Here is a 21,091-nt window from a genome sequence, read left to right on the forward strand (position 1 = left end):
TTTTACTATTATTATCTCATAAGGATAGGCTACATTGGCTTGTGTGAGTCTTCTGTCTCTCGCTCGCTCGACCACACACGCTGAGAGAGAGAGAGAGAGACGCCGGTTTCACACCGCAAGCGTGAGCGGCGCGTGAGCAGCGCGTATTTTTTTCGGCGCCCATGTTAACAAATGAGTGCATTCACACCGGGAGCAGGAGCAGCGCGTGAGCGTCGAGCAGGAGCGTCGCGTGAGCGGCGCTGCAGCGATGGTTTCGGCGCCGAGTCTATTTTTGCTGCGCCGCTCACGCTCAATTAAAGTGACAGCACACTTTTGATGGACAAAATAAATATTTCACACAAAACGTGCTAAAATGCACAGAATAAGCATGTCTAGTGTGTTTTAAGACGAATTGGAGTATGTCAGGAAAGAAAATGAACAATTAAAATATGTGTAGAATATTTACCCATTTTAACTTGTTTTTCATTTTAATTGCCATAAGCAAATTATAACTTAAAGCATTTTATCAAACTCACAACGAACAATTCATCTTGCTCAGGATCTTAAGTTACAATGGAGTATATACAGTAGGCCTACATAATAAATTCATTATTCATTCATTATTGACAGCTTCTATAAGAAATGGAGATATGGGTAAAAGTATATATTATTAAAAATAATAATAATTAAAAAAACAGTATAAACAGCACTTTCTATATTTGAGTATGACTGAAACAACATGATAGGAGATGTTTTGTTGTTGACCATTTACACGCTAATCCCCAAGACTTCAAAACTTTCAAGTTTATAACTGACCAACTTCTAAAAACAAATTTATAGTTGTCTTTGTAAAGAAATATGTCGTTTTGGAGCCGCTGCTGTGACGCTGAACAAACGCTTCCAGTGTGAATACTCTGGCGAGTCTGCAGCTGCAGTGACGCTGTAGTTACGCTGACGTGATGCTGCCGCGAAGCTCACGCTTGCGGTGTGAAACCGGCGTCTCTCTCTCTCTCTCTCTCTCTCTCAGTGTGCGTCAGTGTCGCGCGCTCTCACTCAGACAAATCTGTGGGACAACACTGCTTAAGTTAAATGTGAAAATATTAATTGTAAATGGCTACATTTTTTTAAACTAACGTTACCTTGACCGACATGAATGTGAAACGAAAGGAGGTTTTCTCAATTCTAGCAGATCTGCGCAAATGACGTCACACAGAACGGCATTAACGGTAATTAACGGTGCTGAAGAGCGGGCCGTACAAAATAAAGACGGAAAGGCTCCTTTATGTGAACAGTAGGCTTATGGTACATTTAAATGACAGGCCGTCGATTTTATACTTGTGTACACAAAAAATACTTTACCTCGTGAAAGCTCTCCCGTCAGGCGATGTCCACTCAGAGTCCGGCTGTGCGCGTCACGTGACGACCGCAGCTTATATAACCTCCGGTTCTTTCGCGGGCTTTGCACGTGAGGTGTCAAATAGTTAAAGTTACATTTATATCTATTGATTTTTTTTTTTTTTTTTTTGCCAGGAAAAATATAACATGAGGTAATGATTGTAGCCTACATCTTAGATTATTAAAAAAAAAAAAAAAATGAAATAAATTACACACACACACACACGTTTGTTTTTGTGAAAAGTGGGGACATCCCATAGGCGTAATGGTTTTTATACTGTACAAACTGTATGTGCTATTGTCCTACACCAACCCTACACCTAAACCTACCCCTTACAGGAGACTTTCTGCTATTTCAGATTTTCAATACACTCCACTCTGTGTGATTTATAAGCGTTTTGAAAAGTGGGGACATGGGTCAATGTCCTGAAAAGTCACCTTCACCTTGTAATACCTGTCATACCCTCGTCATTATACACATCTATGTCCTGATTTGTCACAAAAATGCAGTAGCCGTTCACTGCAGAACAAAGGCGCATACACACACACACACACATATATATATATATATATATATATATATATATATATATATATATATATATATATATTGTTACAGTTATTAATAATAAAGTTTCACTCACTGATTTCAGAAGATTTGCTGTGGTACTTTTATTTGGACATAATAAAATCACTATTATAACATCTGAAATCATATTTTGTAAAGTTTACCACTTCTTACTGAGGTATCAGTTTTGCAATCACACACAGTCAGAAAGTGTCAATTTAGATTAAGGAACATTTTTAAATTATAAGCAAAGTCCATTTGAGGTCAGCCTAAAATTAATAGAAATATTAAAATAATAATAAAATTGAATAAATAACTTTGACAGGCAAAAGGTTTACAACTTTAAAGTATTTTGTTTAAAAATATATATTTTTGTAATTTTATAATTCAGCCTAATTGATTGATTGTGTGTGTACAGTTTTATTTTTTTTATTTTTAATTGTGGGGACCAAATAAAATAGGAGCAAATAAGGAGTAAAACTTGAATTTTTGACATTTTAGGACTGAGACTTCTGGCCCACAGTCGGGCTGAATGTGGCTAAATGTGCCGTTTCTCAACCAGAATCGGGCCAGATCCACAGATCCACAGACACAGATCCAAAACCTAGCCAAATCTGGCAACCATTACTGTGCCAGGCTGGTTGACCAGCATCACCAGCAAGACCAGTAGACCAGCATCACCAGCAAGACCATGCTGGTCCACCAGCTAAACCAGCACCAAACCAGCATATACCAGCATAAACCAGCATAGGAATTACGCTGGTCTATGCTGGTTTTTCCAGCAGGGCTAGGAAGGACGCAGCCTCGGTAGGATCCAGCCTTCCGTTTGAGAATCACCCTCTGCTCATCTCAAACAAGCCTAATGATTCACAAAAGTTTCGAAGCTTCACCGAGCTGAGTCGCGCCCGTCACTTTCACTCTGGGCTCCTCCCGTCCTTTGTGACGAAACCGAAAGTAAATTGTAAGGAAAAGCGCATTTTGAAGATCGCCGTTAAATCCAAAATAATGAGACGAATTCTGGAGCAGTAAGAACGGTCAGAAACATCACACTACAGTGAGTTCATTTACTTCTGATATTATGTTGTATTATTGTTTGTGTTGTTTAGTCGCGTTGTGGTCAAACTCGATCTTTAAACGTTAAGCTTCAAAAGTTATCCGGGATTTTGTGGAGTTGTGACGCATGTAGAAATGAACAAATTCATCTTCAGGATTATAATGATATTGAGCTCTATGGATTCTGCTTTTAGTTCAGATTAATTTACGGATTCATTACAGTCTAAATTATACAAAGATGTGATCATTTAAATATGAAATAAATCTCTCTTCGGTGATTTGCGTATGTTCAGGTTTAGTGATAGTCAGATATTCTCTGGTGGTTTTTGAGAGTTATTTTCTCCGTTCTTGATCGTTTTTGAACTTTTGCTTGAACACATCGATTTTGTGTTTTGAAATTCAAGAGTATTGTAAACTTTTACAGCCTCGTCGCCCGCAAACTGCAAAAAATGTGTGGCACACTGCACTTTTCTGACGTTTTATCTGTGGTTTTCCATCAGGAGCGGGTTTAATATCTGAATGCACATCTTCCAGTCTGCTGTGAGATTCACTTGGAGGTGAAGGTTGATGGTGTGTTATTGTGCAGTCTTGAGTAATTGTTTATTTTTATGTTCATTTATATTGATTTTTGTAAATTCAGCATGAGCATACATTTATTTAAGGTTGTAGTTATTTTTTTGTTTTTGTCATTTGGTTTCAGTTTTAGTTATTTTAGCACTTCGACTTAAATTAAAATGAGAAACATCATGAGAAACCGGCTAAAACAACATAAGTCTTAGTTTTATATTTTAATTTACGTTAAAATTTATTTAATATAATGAAGTTTTAAATTTTTATTATTTTAGCTAATGATAATTACTGTGGTTTACACAAGGAATGCTTCAAGCTCACTTCACTGTTGAGATATGTATTTTAATCGCTGCCATCTATGGATAGGCCTATACAAAGAAGCAAACATTTAAATATGAAATAGATCTCTTCTGTAGGCTCCAAATAGTAATTAAAGATCTAAAAATTTCTAAAATGTTTGTCCGTGGAAAGCAAAGCGCATCTGATGTTTTGGTTTTGAAAGGAACATGCAGGAGTGAGAAAATAAAGTGCGGGACTTAATTGATGTCAAAAGAGTTATTAATCCTCTGGTGTTGTTCAGTCATTTTGGACCGAAAAAAAAATAAATAAAGGAAATTTTAAAAATCACTACTTAATCGTTGCGAAACTCTGTGACTTTTATGACAGTCGCTATGTGACTTACAGCATGGTATTACAGAGGATTTTTTTTTTTTTGTCCAAATCTGAATTTGAACAAATTTGAACAAATCTGCCTCAATTCAATGGATTTTAAAAGTCCCATATTGTCAAAACTGAATTTCCTGGCTTTGTTCATGATAACTGAGGTCTAGGAGCTATGTAACTACCGTATAAGTTTCAAAACCAGGTCGATCCACAGTAAGTGCACACAGCCTGCATAAAGTTGTGACTTCTGTAAAAATGTGACGTCCGATCTTCAGTCACCGCCTTCAGTCACCACCCCGAGCACCGCACCGTCCCATCATCCTCCAGCCACAATTAATCACCACAATGTATACAATTACAAATGATTATAAATCGCCAGTTTGTTGTTTTACACATATGCACACAGACATTATTTCATACACGACATAGTTGTGAGATGCAAGACATCTTCAGACGCTCATAACAACAAAAGACAATACTTTATTGAACCTTTTCTGATAAGAAGTGTGCACTGCAAACGCGAGCATTTTTGACGATCGTTTCTGTCCAGTCAGCTCGTTTTATCTCGTTTAAACACAGCTGTTGTTGGCTTTTTGTCTGGCAGAGGCAGCAGGTATGCGATCAAATTTCTAATTTGAGGCTGTATTACATCGATTCTGGCACCCAACATCACAACAAGATGATATTTAAAGGAACACTCCACTTTTTTTGGAAATAGGCTCATTCTCCAACTCCCCCAGAGTTAATAAGTTGAGTTTTACCGTTTTTGAATCCATTCAGCTGATCTCCGGGTCTGGCGATAGCACTTTTAGCATAGCTTAGCATAGATCATTGAATCCGATTAGACCGGTAGCATCGCGTTCAAAAATGACCAAAGAGTTTCGATAGTTTTCCTATTTAAAACTTGACTCTTCTGTAGTTATATCGTGTACTAAGACCGGCGGAAAATTAAAAGTTGCGATTTTCTAGTCCGATTTGGCTAGGAACTAAACTCTCATTCGGCGTAATAATCAAGGAACTTTGCTGCCGTACCATGGCGCGGCAGGCGCAGTGATACGCGCGCCTGAAAGTAGTCCCCAGCTATATTATAACCAGGTACCTGGCTGGGGACTACTTTCAGGCGCTGCGTAATATCACTGCGGATAAACATTGCCATTAGACATATGCTGCAAACTAGTGGGCCCCCTAGTTCACAACAATGCCAATGATTGGACATGATAAATATTTTGTCCTAAGAGACCAGTTGTATTGCTGAATAGGTCTCATTTTAGAATTTATAAATAGAATTTGAATCAATTTATGTGTGATTGTAGCCATGCAAGTCCTATACACATTACAGTGTTTACATACAGTACGTTCATAAGACCATACAATGTGCACAAGGTTTTAAAATTGCGAAAATGTTTGCCATCATTGAAATGAAATTATAAAAAAATAATTTCCTTTGTCCAATATGTATGAAATCAATAATGATTGATAGGTTTGAATGATGTGAGTAATTTAGACCTGGATGTCCTTATGTTCAATACCAGGTAAGTATATTGTGCAGTTTCAATAATGAAAGTGTGTTCTGTATGCTGGTGTGTATGTTTGTGTGTAGGAGATGGGTGATGTCTGGCCTACCATAATCTGTGTTGTTGTATAATTTTTGTTCTGGCACTACACCGGGAGGTCATGTAACTATTTGTTTATTACTATGAGATGTGGATGACCCCTTGAAGTATCTACACCCCCGTCTCCTTGTTGTGTGCGTGCAAGTTGTTGTAGGTGGGACCAGACACCCTTGTGGAGTTTATCCCTCAGAGATGGCAGCAGTCAGTCTGAAAGAGAAACAGACAGCGAGAAAAACAGCCTAATCTTGAGCCTTTCCACAATTTGCTTGAAGACTGGTGGATCTTAATTTTCCTGTAATGGCCACAGCCATGCAGTTAATGCAGATGGTTGTGATCCAAGATTGCATATCATCAGGAGCAAATTTTTAGCTTACAAAGGCATATATCATTATCATGATCATGTTCTGCAAACAAAAGTCCAAAATAAACAGTGTTAATGGTCAGATATGGAAGCTAGTGTTTCAGCACCGTCTAAGCATGTTGCACCTTAAGCTGCTGCTACAGCTGAGTTTACACAGTCTGCTGTGTTACAGGCATCATGACACCCAGATCTGCTGGGAAATTTAACTTCTAAATGCTACTGTTTACACAAGTCAGATCTGTTGGTGCTGCAATGTTAGCTTAGCAATTAATATTTTCCTATTCTCTTCATAAATTTGACCATTTCCATCTCTGCAGTCTGTGAAGACTTGTGAATTTCTGCCTGATTTTAACATTACACACAACTTTAATCACATGTCCAGTAAAATGAGTTCTCTGATCAGATTTCATATGCGTTGTCCTTCCCAGAGAAGAATGGTTAAGTTTGTTAACTCTTGCGCAACTGTGTTTGTGGTTTTGTTGCAAGGGAAAAGACAAAACTTATACCTTCCCTTGTTACTGGGTTGCAAATCAATGAAATCAAATTTAAAACATCTTATGGCCTTGGATGGATTTGGCCTATTCAAGATATTGCAATCAGATTAGCAAATTCTGGACATGTTATTTTTTCTCCTTGAAGATTCTTACACAAATAGAAGATAAAGAAGCTGTTTTATATGAATTATATTTCATTAAAAATAGTATGAATTAAAATACGTTTATTACTGGTCTCTGGAGGGCCTCCTGAGCAACTTGTTTAGAATGACTGGTTATCATCTCACTGATCTTTTTGAAGATTTGTCTCTGTGGCTACAGCAGTCCTAGCATGTGCATCATGTGCACAGCAGCAGGCCAAACTGGAAACCAGTTATGGATTGTGCTGCTGTAAACCTTCAATGAACTGCAAGCACATACTGAGGGCACAGGCCAAATCATTGCTCAATCTGAAGATTTTTGTGACTACAATCATGGGATTGGACACAATTTTCTCATGTTTATGAGCTAAGACGTCACTAAGTTGATTCTCTTGAGAATCTCTTTGAGTATAAGAAAGTTTGGGGGTTGGGCAAACCCAGAGCAAATGCAAATGCAGAGTACACATGTTGCTTTAGATTTATGGCCTCTTCATGTTTGTATGTCTGCTTAAAGACAAAGACTAAGAATCAAACAAATGTGTAGTGATTTTTGTCAAATCTAAAATAAAACCAATCTATAGGCTGTATTTGTTAAGACTGAGCTTTGAACAGTGTTGTTGAGCCAACTATTGTGATCTCAGATATTTTCAATATATTTAATTTGATTAATTTGACTGTTTAACTAATTCTCCCACAGGAAAAGTGGTGCATGTCTTCTGAATGGGTTTAACCCTCAGGCCTGGCTACAAGCCTCATCAAAATTGTCATTATGTGCATTACATTAGATTTTGAATTTCTAATGTCTCTTCGTTTTGCAGTTCTCTCGGACTGAGACATATAATATATAATATATAATATATAATATTGTTTGCCAGATTAGAGTTTCTTTTAAAGTTCTCAAATTTTTAATTTCATTGCTCTGTCTTGCCCGACTTCACTTTCACATACAAAAGATTCCAGTGATAAATTAATTATCTTTTTAGTTCATCTAATGTTTGCTTTTCAAATGTGGCAAAGTTATTATTGTAAGGCCAATAGACAATAGTGACAGGAAATTATTTATATAAGGATTTAGGTTGCAATTTACAGCCCTCTGTTGAGCACCAGAATAAAATTTGGATGATGTTATTCCAATTTTAGTTTTGGTTCAAGAGACTTCATTCCTCATCTACTCTGCTGCTATCATGTCCCTGTCGAATCATGTGGTTTTGTCTAATTCTTATTCCCACCGGATTTCTACGGTCTCCGGTCTAATGATGAGTATTCCGACTCATTCTACAAATGTGTCTATATGGGGTGCGTTTAAACTTTCCCTCAATTATTCTAAAAAGGTAAATAAGAAGTGACTTACCGCAGCAGCTGGAGAAAAGCAAGGAGAAGCTCAAACCTCTTTCCGGAGCTTTTTTAGACATTGCGCTGAAAAGACCCTCGCCGATATGAAACGGGAGATCACGGAAGGGACAGTCACCAACTGTAAGGATCCACCCGCTAGCCCAAACAACGGAATCCAGCGGCCTGGACGAAGGTTTAATGCATGTTCGGTCTTTTACTTGCGCTTCTGAATTTATCAGGATTTAGTTTCAATTTTGACCTAGCTCCAATTCTGATCTGACTCCAATTCCAAGTGATCATTAAATTTAGACTAATTAAAAATTGATCACAAATATCGCTTATATATTTAATTTAGATATTTGATTATTCTCGACATACCATATTTTCAATTATCCATTCACTGGGGACCTAATGTCTCTTTTGAGCCTATAGCGTCGGCCGAAGCGCCGGTCTCACGATCACAAACTCGCCAGTCTGATGTTAGTCAGAGGATGCAGGTAGACTAATACCTAGTTGTCTGCCGCCAACTGCTTGCTTATGACAAAAAGCGTAGTTTATTTAGTCTTTTCCCGAACAACTTGCTAGCACCAGTGATAGACAGAAATCTGAGGTCTCCGATGACGTGCCTACTGCTCCGTTCATTCATGAGCCTTCAGTTTGACTGATCCTGGCCGTAGATTTGCGGTAACAAAAGCCTCCTCACAGTCTAATAGTCATAATGATTTAAGGACAGTTCAGAATAAATCAAATATAACAATTTATTATTAGTCAGGTAAATGTGTCGTGCCAATTACATAAAACAATAAGCCAATTCAAAAATAAGAAACTACATAATATCAGTTGTTCAAAAATGAATCTAAGAGTAAAATGTTTACCTGGCTTCAAGAAGAAAATACATAGTATGGAACATATTAAATACCCTCCACACTACGGGCTGATCTGACTACAAATCGCACCGACTGATTTGCAACTTTCCCTTAAATACTACCAGAACAAAAGGCCCATAAACATTTATTCTCTGCCCCAAAACAGATTAGATCTGTGGGGGATGAGAAACCTCTCTAGGAGCTGTTCTCATATTTCCCATAATATAAGTGACTGCTGTGAAATTGAGACCAGTTTACCCATCGCACCGAGACCTTTAAAATGATACCAAACATGAAAGGGAAAAATAACAGGTTCACAAGATACATGATATGTGGTATTTGCATATTCTTAATGAACTTGGAGTGAACCTTTTTGGGGAGAAAGAGGGAGATGCAGAGATGGCAGGGTGAGGAAGGGGTCGTAAATGATCAAAGAAGATAAGTTTGGTTAGGGTGGTGTTGTCTGTTCTCTTTGGAGATCTTTTGTTGTCTTTGGAGATCTCTTCTCCAGGTTAGTTTCATGGCTTTATTGCATGGTATCTGTGAGTTCGTGAGTTAATTTCATAAAGGAAATAATTTCACTCCCTACACAGGATCATCATCAAATGCATAGCTGATCAAAAATGCAGCTTTTCCCGGAGCATTGGGAACTTTTTGTAACTCCACGCTCCAACTTCTCCCTGATGCTCTGCATGGTCACCTGTATGCTAATGCGTGCATATATGCGTTGCGTATTGCTTAGGCGATGTATAACATTTATAATATAATCAGTATTTAATACAGTAGCCATGTGTGCTCTGCCCGTATATGGGCACAATAAAAGGACAGAAGCTAAATGAGCCCTAGTCCGACCCGAGCCCGATCTATAAAAAAAAAAAATGGCCCGAGCCCGGCCCGAATGGACTCAGCGTGTCGGGCTCCGTCGGGACCCGACGGGCTTGCAGACCTCTACTTCCAGCTAGCATAATCGTGAGTTACCTGTGCGTCATGAGGCCATTCACATGTCGCACCCAGAGCCATAGAGAGAGAGAGTTGCGACAACGGAAGTTCAAAACGCTCGATCGTCACGTGATTCACGTAGACCTCAATAGTTACAGGAAGTTAATAGCGGGCCATTGGAATGCACTGAGTTAGAGAGACAGCCCTGCTGGAAAAACCAGCATAGACCAGCATAATTCCCATGCTGGTTTATGCTGGTCTATGCTGGTATATGCTGGTTTGGTGCTGGTCTATGCTGGTATATGCTGGTTTAGCTGGTGGACCAGCAAGACCATGCTGGTCTACCAGCCTGGTCTTGCTGGTGATGCTGGTCTACCAGCATGGTCTTGCTGGTGATGCTGGTCAACCAGCATGGTCTTGCTGGTGATGCTGGTCTACTGGTCTTGCTGGTGATGCTGGTCTACCAGCCTGGTCTTGCTGGTGATGCTGGTCACCAGCATCTCACCAGCATCCCATGCTGTTCACCAGCATCCCAGGTAGCCAGTGGAATCAGGCCGAATGCGGCTGAGTGTCGGCTCACTCGGCTGTGTGCTGGCAGCGGCTTGCCAGAATTGAGCCAGGTCCGGCCTGGCACAGTAATGGTTGCCAGATTTGGCTTGGTTTTGGATCTGTGGATCTGGCCCGATTCTGGTTGAGAAACGCCACATTTAGCCACATTCAGCCCGACTGTGGGCCAGAAGTCTCAGTCCTAAGTCCTAAAGTCCAGAATGATCCCAGTCTACTCCCCTCAGAATCGTTTTCTAGCTTTGAAGTTCAGTTATTTAAGATGGATGGCTGTAATCCACTATTATGTATACTTGTTTATAGACCCCCCAAGTACAATAAGGATTTTATAAGTGAGTTCTCAGATTTCTTATCCTCTGTGGTGCCCAATGCAGATAGGCTCTTGGTATTGGGCGATTTTAACATACATGTTTGCTGTCCCTCTAAGCCTATGGTTAAAGAGTTTCTACAAATTATTGACACCTTCAATCTCATACAATCTGTTGTTGGTCCTACTCATAACCAAGGGCACACACTTGATTTAATTTTATCTTATGGCCTTTTAGTTAGTGATGTAGGTATTGAGGAATCCTTTTTGTCTGATCATAAGTCTATTACTTTTAACACAGCTGTCCCTAGTCCTGTACTATACCGTGCCTCGCATACCGGTGTACTCGCTTTTTAACTCATCCACATCTAAACAATTTTCTGATGCTTATATTACTTCCCTATATCTTACGAATTAGAGTCTAACTGTCTTGGAGGTAATCCTGACGAGCTGGTTAATAAGTTTAATGGACTATGTTCAAATATACTTGATGTTGTTGCCCTTTTAAATTGAAAAACTAAAAGTCGTGTTCATCCCTGGTTTAATGATGAAACTAGGGCGATTAGACAGAAATGGAGAAAAGCGGAAAGGAAGTGGAAGAGGGATAAATTACAAATATCATATGATTGTGTCAAAGAGTGTATGATTCACTATCAAAAAACTGTTAAGATTGCAAAGGCAAATTATTTTTCTGATCTCATTGCTAAAAATGCTCATAGTCCAAAAATATTATTTAATACCATTAATAGTGTGTTAAATCCGATGTCTAATTTATATCCAGATCCGTCTCCTATGGCCTGTGAAAACTTTCTTAAGTTTTTTACTGAAAAGATCGATGATATAAGATCATGTATTGTTCCCTCCTCTCTGGACCTTCCTCAGTCCACATCAATTTCTACATATTTATCTGAATTTACTCCAGTGTCTCATAGTTACTTGGTGCAAATTATTCATAAAATGAAGCCCACCTTTTGTTCCTTGGATGTTGTCCCCCCTTGTCTCTTATTAGAGACACTTGACGCTATTACTCCTAGTTTACTGTCAATAATTAATAACAGTTTAATCAGTGGAAAAGTCCCATCTTATTTTAAGCATGCCATTGTGCAGCCGCTACTCAAAAAAACAAATCTTGATCCAACAGTTTTAAGAATTACCGTCCCATCTCTAAATTGCCGTTTCTATCAAAAGTTTTGGAGAAGGTTGTTTTAATCAACTTTCCTCTTTCCTACAGGAAAATGGTAATTTTGATAAATATCAGTCTGGTTTTAGACCTCAACACAGTACAGAATCTGCATTGCTAAAAGTTTTAAATGACTTGTTGTTGATCGTCGATTCTGGCAATTGTGCGGTTTTAATTTTGCTGGATCTTAGCGCGGCATTCGACACTCTCGATCATGGCATTCTTTTAAATCGCTTACAGCAAATCGGGATCCAAGGTTGTGTTTTAAGTTGGTTTGTATCCTATTTAAAGGATCGAACCTTCTCGGTAGAGACTGGCAGATATTCTTCATCTTGTGCACCGGTTTTGTATGGGGTTCCACAGGGCTCAATTTTGGGTCCTGTTCTATTTTCTCTGTACATGCTCCCTTTGTATGTTATATTTAGGAAGCGCAATGTCTCATACCATTGTTACGCAGATGATACTCAGTGTTATGTTCCCTTGCACCCAAAGGATGTCTCCAGTCTACAGTGTTTATTTGATTGTCTGAGAGATGTTAAACAGTGGATGTCTGCCAACTTCCTCCAGTTAAATGAGTCTAAGACTGAGGTCCTACTCTTTGGCTCCCCTGCTTCTACAGAGGTTGTGGCCAGTATAATGGGGCCTCTATCTGGTAATCTTCATTCACATGTCAGAAACTTAGGCGTTACTTTTGACTCTGCTTTGACTTTTGATAAACAGATCAATGCTGTGGTTAGAAGTTGTTTTATCAGCTAAAGAATATTGCAAAAATGAAGTCATTCTTAACATTAAGAGACATGGAGTCTGTAATACATGCTTTTATCTCATCCAGATTAGACTATTGTAATGGATTGTACTGGGTATTTCACAGTCCCTACTTTCACGTCTTCAACTTGTTCAAAATGCTGCCGCTAGACTGTTAACTGGAACAAGAAAGAGGAACATATTTCACCAGTGCTGATCTCTCTTCACTGGCTCTCAGTTAAATATCGTATCCATTTTAAAACATTGCTGTTTGTATACAAAGGTTTGCATGGACTGGCTCCGTCATATATCTCCGATCTCCTGTTTTACTGTAGTGCTTCTAGGAACTTCGATCAACCAGTAGTCTTCAGTTGACTGTTCCAAGGACACGCCTGAAATTGAAAGGTGACCGTAATAAAATTACAAAAATATATATTTTTAAACAAAATACTTTAGAGTTGTAAACCTTTTGCCTGTCAAAGTTATTTATTCAATTTTATTATTATTTTAATTAATATTTCTATTAATTTTTAGGCTGACCTCAAATGGACTTTGGTTATAATTTAAAAATGTTCCCTTAATCTAAATTGACACTTTCTGACTGTGTGTGATTGCAAAAACTGATACCTCAGTAAGAAGTGGTAAACTTTTACAAAATATGATTTCAGATGTTATAATAGTGATTTTATTATGTCCAAATAAAAGTACCACAGAAAAACTTAGGTTAGTGGGTAGGCTAGTGATTCTCTGCTGCCATCTTCTGAAATCAGTGAGTGAAAGTTTATTATTAATAACTGTAACAATATATATATATATATATATATGTGTGTGTATGTGTGTGTGTGTGTGTGTGTGCGCGTTTTTGTGAAAAGTCAGGACATAGATGTGTATAATGACAAAGGTATGACATAGGTATTACAAGGTGAAGGTGACATCTCAGGACATTGACCCATGTCCCCACTTTTCAAAATGCTTATAAATCACTCAGAATGAGGTTTTTTTGGGGAAAGTTGACATGCACAGTCTCCTGTAAGGGGTAGGTTTAGGTGTAGGGTTGGTGTAGGGCAATAGCACATACAGTAAGTACACTATAAAAACCATTAGGCCTATGGGATGTCCCCACTTTTCACAAAAACGAACATGTGTGTGTGTGTGTGTGTGTGTAATTTATTTTATTTTATTTTATTTTTTATTTTTTTGCCAGGAAAAATATAACATGAGGTAATGATTTAAATGTAGCCTACATCTTAGATTATTTAAAAAAAAAAAAAAAAAATCAATCAATAGATATAAATGTAACTTTAACTATTTGACACCTCACATGCAAAGCCCGCGAAAGAAGCAGAGGTTATATAAGCTGCGGTCGTCACGTGACGCGCACAGCCGGACTCTGAGTGGACATCGCCTGACGGGAGAGCTTTCACGAGGTAAAGTATTTTTTGTGTACATAAGTATAAAATCGACGGCCTGTCATTTAAATGTACCATAAGCCTACTGTTCACATAAACGAGCCTTTCCGTCTTTATTTTGTACGGCCCGCTCTTCAGCACCGTTAATTACCGTTAATGCCGTTCTGTGTGACGTCATTTGCGCAGATCTGCTAGAATTGAGAAAACCTCCTTTCGTTTCACATTCATGTCGGTCAAGGTAACGTTAGTTTAAAAAAATGTAGCCTATATATTCATTTTACAATTAATATTTTCACATTTAAGCAGTGTTGTCTCACAGATTTGTCTGAGTGAGAGCGAGCGACACTGACGCACACTGAACGCCACACCACACCACACCACAGCACACCACAGCACAGCACAGCACAGCACAGCACAGCACACCACAGCACAGCACACCACAGCACAGCACAGCACAGCACAGCACAGCACAGCACAGCACAGCACAGCACACCACAGCACAGCACACCACAGCACACCACAGCACAGCACACCACACCACACCACAGCACACCACACCACACCACAGCACAGCACAGCACAGCACAGCACACCACACCACACCACAGCACACCACACCACACCACAGCACACCACACCACAGCACAGCACAGCACAGCACAGCACACCACAGCACAGCACACCACAGCACAGCACACCACAGCACAGCACACCACAGCACACCACAGCACAGCACACCACACCACACCACAGCACAGCACAGCACACCACAGCACACCACACACCACACCACAGCACACCACACCACACCACAGCACAGCACAGCACACAGCACAGCACACCACAGCACACCACACCACACCACACCACACCACAGCACACCACACCACAGCACAGCACAGCACAGCACAGCACAGCACACCACAGCACAGCACAGCACAGCACACCACACCACACCACACCACAGCACAGCACAGCACAGCACACCACAGCACAGCACAGCACAGCACAGCTCAGCACAGCACAGCACACCACAGCACAGCACACCACAGCACACCACAGCACAGCACACCACACCACACCACAGCACACCACACCACACCACAGCACAGCACACCACACACAGCACACCACACCACACCACAGCACAGCACAGCACAGCACAGCACAGCACACCACAGCACACCACACCACACCACACCACACCACAGCACACCACACCACAGCACAGCACAGCACAGCACAGCACACCACAGCACAGCACAGCACAGCACACCACACCACACCACACCACAGCACAGCACAGCACAGCACACCACAGCACAGCACAGCACAGCTCAGCACAGCACAGCACACCACAGCACAGCACACCACAGCACACCACAGCACAGCACACCACACCACACCACAGCACACCACACCACACCACAGCACAGCACACCACACCACAGCACACCACACCACAGCACAGCACAGCACAGCACAGCACAGCACAGCACACCACAGAACAGTCTTTGGCTTTGTAAGTATATATTTTTTAAGCTGACTGTCAAACATTTTCTCAATTTTTTTATTTAGGTTCATTAAATATATGTCATGCAGCAGTTATTTATTTATTTATTTAACAGGCTTGCATTATCTGATCTGTTTTAAAAGTTATGTATTTTGTAGTTTGTTAGTGAATTTTAATTATTTAATTACACAACATATTATGTGAATAGTGTAATAATGTTCCTGCTACATTTCTTCTAATATTTCTGTGATTACTTTTTCTTCCTACCTGGTCTTTATGCTAAGTTAGGAAAACCAGCTTCATGTTTAAATAGGCAAACTTGTGCCACATATACCAGACTGACACACACACACACACACACACACATATATATATATATATATATATATATATATATACCAGGACAGCCAGGCACAAGAACAGTTTCTTCCCCAGGCAATCTACAGAACAGTTAAATGCCTTTTTATTCTCATCTTATTTTTATTGTCTGTGTGTCGTTGTTGTCTCTGTGAACTGGAAGCTTTTGACACTAAAAGAAATTCATGTATATGCAAGCATACTTGGCAATAAAAGCTCTTTCTGATTCTGATATATATTTTTATAAATATTAAATATATATTTATTTATTTTTCAGCAAATACTGCAGTGTGCTGGATGGAGAAACTGAGAAGTTTATAAACAGAAGGCATGGAAGAAGAGAGCAGGTCCTACAACAAAGAAATTCTTCTTAAGGTATATGCTCCAAATTTACCATTTACCATTGAGTTCACTGAGATCTGACTAACTGTGTCTATATGTATCCTCTCTTTATCTCTCTCTCCTTTTTTCTGTCCTCTTTTAGGATAAACTTGAGGTCCTGGGAGTTCTTAGAGGTTCTAAAGTGTTTTTTATGCATTTGTTGATGTCAAATTTTCAATAATAAATTCAAATAAATTCTCATAGTTTTTACATTTATATGGTGTCATTCCAACTGGGGGGTATTGAAGGGGGAACTGCACGTGTGTGTGTGTGTGTGTGTGTGTGTGTGTGTGTGCGTATGTGTGTGTGATATTTGTGGAAACAACATTGTTAAAAAAATACTGGCTTTAATAATACATTTTTTGTAGTTTTTAGAGAACCAATTAATTATATGAACAGTTTTTTTCCATGTAGGCTATATATATATATATATATATATATATATATAATATTGTTTTGGTAAATTTTGTTGTTGTTATTAATTAAATTAATATTGGTTTGTATTTCATATACATTTCCATTTGGTATCCAGACTCGGGCCAGTACCGGCTAATTGTATAATTTATGCTGGCGTGATTGTGGCCCGATGCCGGCAGTGTTGGCTCAGTTTCGCAACCGGACTCGGGCCAGCATACTCGGACGATTCTGGCATTCACTCCGTAATTCACAAGAGTCCGGCAACTGCATCCGGGCGAGCTATTTCTTCCGGCTTGCGGATTTGGGCTGTTATCGGGCGGATCATTTTGGCTACCTGGGATACCAGCAGCATCCCATGCTGGTCACCAGCATACCAGCACCAAAACACAACATATGCTGGTCTATGCTGGTTTTCCAGCAGGAGAACTGCGATTTTTGGTAATTAGTAGACAATAAAATACTTTATTTACATTATTTATAAAATAATGTATCGTAGTATATGTAGCTGTATCAGTGTTGTTTATAAAAGATAAAATCCGCTAATATTTGAGGATTAATGTGGTCAGCTATCCTTACCTGCCATGTTAACATATTTTAGGCTGGCGTTATCATGGTAAAAGTCCATGTTTGTTATATAAACGACATCGTGGTCTTTACCAAGATTCAACCTCTCTGTATAAATATAATTATGTGTGTGTGTGTGTGTGTTCTAACAACTTGTATGTTAGTCAAGTGCAATCACATCTTAATGTTCGTTGTCGTTTTATTAATCTAATGGTGAATGTTAAGTTTGTTGTCTTTGAAAATTCATTCCAAATAAGTGAAGATATTTTAAGACTAAGTGGGAATTAATCTCTTTTAATGTTTTTGATTCTTGCCCAGTCAACACGTGAGATCACGGGATGATCACAGTGACATCACACCATTCTCATACGGTGATCCTCACAGTGTGAGTAATATATGAGCTCATTGTGAACTCAAAATGTTGAGCAGGTTGAGACGAGGCAGCTCAAATATCAGTCGCTGGGGGACATTCTACTTCCTGTTTCTCAACACTATCACAGAGATATCACAGTGCTCTCACATGATGAGCTCATGAGTGCACGCCCAGCTAACAGATTTCTGTTATAAGAACCTTCTCCAAACATACAACTGACTTCCAGCCACAGCCTTAGATGAAATCAACTGAAATAAACAAATCACCAGCTTCACTCATTATTAACCAGACTGACTTAATTTCTGTCAGACATCTTCAAAAGCGCTTATTGGGAATTAACAGAGATGTAGATGATGATGTTTTATTGTTTTGTTTGATGTTACCATCATAGTGATTAGTGTTTGCTTTAGTTGGGCTCTTGACCCTTGACTTTATAACATTATATTTTTTTGGGCTGCTATAACTGTGTTTGTAAAGCACATATGTTATGGCAAGGAAACCCAAAAACAGACTGCAACCAGGTGGTTTGTTATTGATGACAACAACACAGTCATCACCTAGATTCAATATGCAGTCTTGGTCTTGGGAAGTTGTGGCCTAATGGTTAGAGAGTCGGACTCGTGCTCGTAATCCAAAGGTTGCGAGTTTGAGTCTTGGGCCGGCAGGGATTGTACTACGAATGAGGTGCCCTTGAGCAAGGCACCAAACCCCAACTGCTTTTACATTTATATGGTGTCATTCCAACTGGGGGGTATTGAAGGGGGAACTGCACGTGTGTGTGTGTGTGTGTGTGTGTGTGCGTATGTGTGTGTGATATTTGTGGAAACAACATTGTTAAAAAAATACTGGCTTTAATAATACATTTTTTGTAGTTTTTAGAGAACCAATTAATTATATGAACAGTTTTTTTCCATGTAGGCTATATATATATATATATATATATATATATATATATAATATTGTTTTGGTAAATTTTGTTGTTGTTATTAATTAAATTAATATTGGTTTGTATTTCATATACATTTCCATTTGGTATCCAGACTCGGGCCAGTACCGGCTAATTGTATAATTTATGCTGGCGTGATTGTGGCCCGATGCCGGCAGTGTTGGCTCAGTTTCGGCAACCGGACTCGGGCCAGCATACTCGGGACGATTCTGGCATTCACTCCCGTAATTCACAAGAGTCCGGCAACTGCATCCGGGCCGAGCTATTTCTTCCGGCTTGCCGGATTTGGGCTGTTATCGGGCCGGATCATTTTGGCTACCTGGGATACCAGCAGCATCCCATGCTGGTCACCAGCATACCAGCACCAAAACACAACATATGCTGGTCTATGCTGGTTTTTCCAGCAGGGAGAACTGCGATTTTTGGTAATTAGTAGACAATAAAATACTTTATTTACATTATTTATAAAATAATGTATACGTAGTATATGTAGCTGTATCAGTGTTGTTTATAAAAGATAAAATCCGCTAATATTTGAGGATTAATGTGGTCAGCTATCCTTACCTGCCATGTTAACATATTTTAGGCTGACGTTATCATGGTAAAAGTCCATGTTTGTTATATAAACGACATCGTGGTCTTTTACCAAGATTCAACCTCTCTGTATAAATATAATTATGTGTGTGTGTGTGTGTGTTCTAACAACTTGTATGTTAGTCAAGTGCAATCACATCTTAATGTTCGTTGTCGTTTTATTAATCTAATGGTGAATGTTAAGTTTGTTGTCTTTGAAAATTCATTCCAAATAAGTGAAGATATTTTAAGACTAAGTGGGAATTAATCTCTTTTAATGTTTTTGATTCTTGCCCAGTCAACACGTGAGATCACGGGATGATCACAGTGACATCACACCATTCTCATACGGTGATCCTCACAGTGTGAGTAATATATGAGCTCATTGTGAACTCAAAATGTTGAGCAGGTTGAGACGAGGCAGCTCAAATATCAGTCGCTGGGGGACATTCTACTTCCTGTTTCTCAACACTATCACAGAGATATCACAGTGCTCTCACATGATGAGCTCATGAGTGCACGCCCAGCTAACAGATTTCTGTTATAAGAACCTTCTCCAAACATACAACTGACTTCCAGCCACAGCCTTAGATGAAATCAACTGAAATAAACAAATCACCAGCTTCACTCATTATTAACCAGACTGACTTAATTTCTGTCAGACATCTTCAAAAGCGCTTATTGGGAATTAACAGAGATGTAGATGATGATGTTTTATTGTTTTGTTTGATGTTACCATCATAGTGATTAGTGTTTGCTTTAGTTGGGCTCTTGACCCTTGACTTTATAACATTATATTTTTTTGGGCTGCTATAACTGTGTTTGTAAAGCACATATGTTATGGCAAGAAAACCCAAAAACAGACTGCAACCAGGTGGTTTGTTATTGATGACAACAACACAGTCATCACCTAGATTCAATTTGCAGTCTTGGTCTTGGGAAGTTGTGGCCTAATGGTTAGAGAGTCGGACTCGTACTCGTAATCCAAAGGTTGCGAGTTTGAGTCTTGGGCCGGCAGGGATTGTACTACGAATGAGGTGCCCTTGAGCAAGGCACCAAACCCCCAACTGCTTCCCAGGCACTGCAGCATAAATGGCTGCTCACTGCTCTGGGTGGGTGTACACCTTGGATGTGTTAATTGCAGAGCACAAATTCCAGTATGGGTCACTTTCATAATCATTCATGAAGAGCTACAACAGTATAAGACACAAACATTATTAACTACTCTGATTCTTGATGTTTCTCTTTGTGTTTAAATGACAGTGTATGAATCTCAACAATGGTGACAATCAAAAGCTTCATGCTGCAATGCATGCTGGGTACCTAGTCTCTGTGCAGTGAGTGCACTTTGACCTCACATTACTATGAGCTCACAGTGAGGGCGCTGTGAGGTTACACTTTTAGCTCACTGTTACTTCACATTGTGACCTCATCACAAGTATCCTGTGAGCTCATGGTGACATCACTGTGAGATCAAATTGTTGACTGGGTGTGCACCCCTCCGTTATTAATATATAAATATATATTTGTAGTATATTCAAATTTAAAATAACTTAAAACATTTTTACTCATTTAATCATATTTTATGTATGTTAACTTTTGTTATGCACTTATTTACGTACTATAAAGCATGCTGTCCTTGAACGGTCTCCGCTATAGTGTGCTGTGCTGCATGGGATGCTCCAGTCACTCACAGAAAGGAGTGTGAATGTATGGTTTCTCTACTGACACGGAGATGAGAAAAAAATGATGCATCAAGTTTTGTTCAATTCACATTTGTATAGCACTTT

General features: G+C 39.3%; 1 protein-coding gene across 7 annotated transcripts in view; it reads left to right on the forward strand.

Moving 5' to 3' along the window:
• The first annotated feature begins 2,896 nt into the window (after positions 1-2,896).
• The window catches only part of LOC131523633 (NACHT, LRR and PYD domains-containing protein 3-like), a 76,421-nt gene continuing 58,226 nt past the window's right edge, over positions 2,897-21,091 (forward strand). For 2 of the 7 annotated variants that reach the window (XM_058750622.1, XM_058750557.1), the window contains exons 1-4: positions 2,906-2,996; positions 3,496-3,565; positions 14,098-14,195; positions 16,325-16,422. The gene's annotated coding sequence lies outside the window, so the exon portion shown is untranslated. Of the gene's footprint in view, positions 2,997-3,495; positions 3,566-14,097; positions 14,196-16,324; positions 16,423-21,091 lie in introns of all 7 variants that reach the window. The other 5 variants (XM_058750212.1, XM_058750365.1, XM_058750441.1 and 2 more) reach the window with 5 other exon arrangements.

The sequence above is a fragment of the Onychostoma macrolepis genome, chromosome 01 (genome assembly GCF_012432095.1).
Source record: "Onychostoma macrolepis isolate SWU-2019 chromosome 01, ASM1243209v1, whole genome shotgun sequence".
Classification (NCBI taxonomy): domain Eukaryota; kingdom Metazoa; phylum Chordata; class Actinopteri; order Cypriniformes; family Cyprinidae; genus Onychostoma; species Onychostoma macrolepis.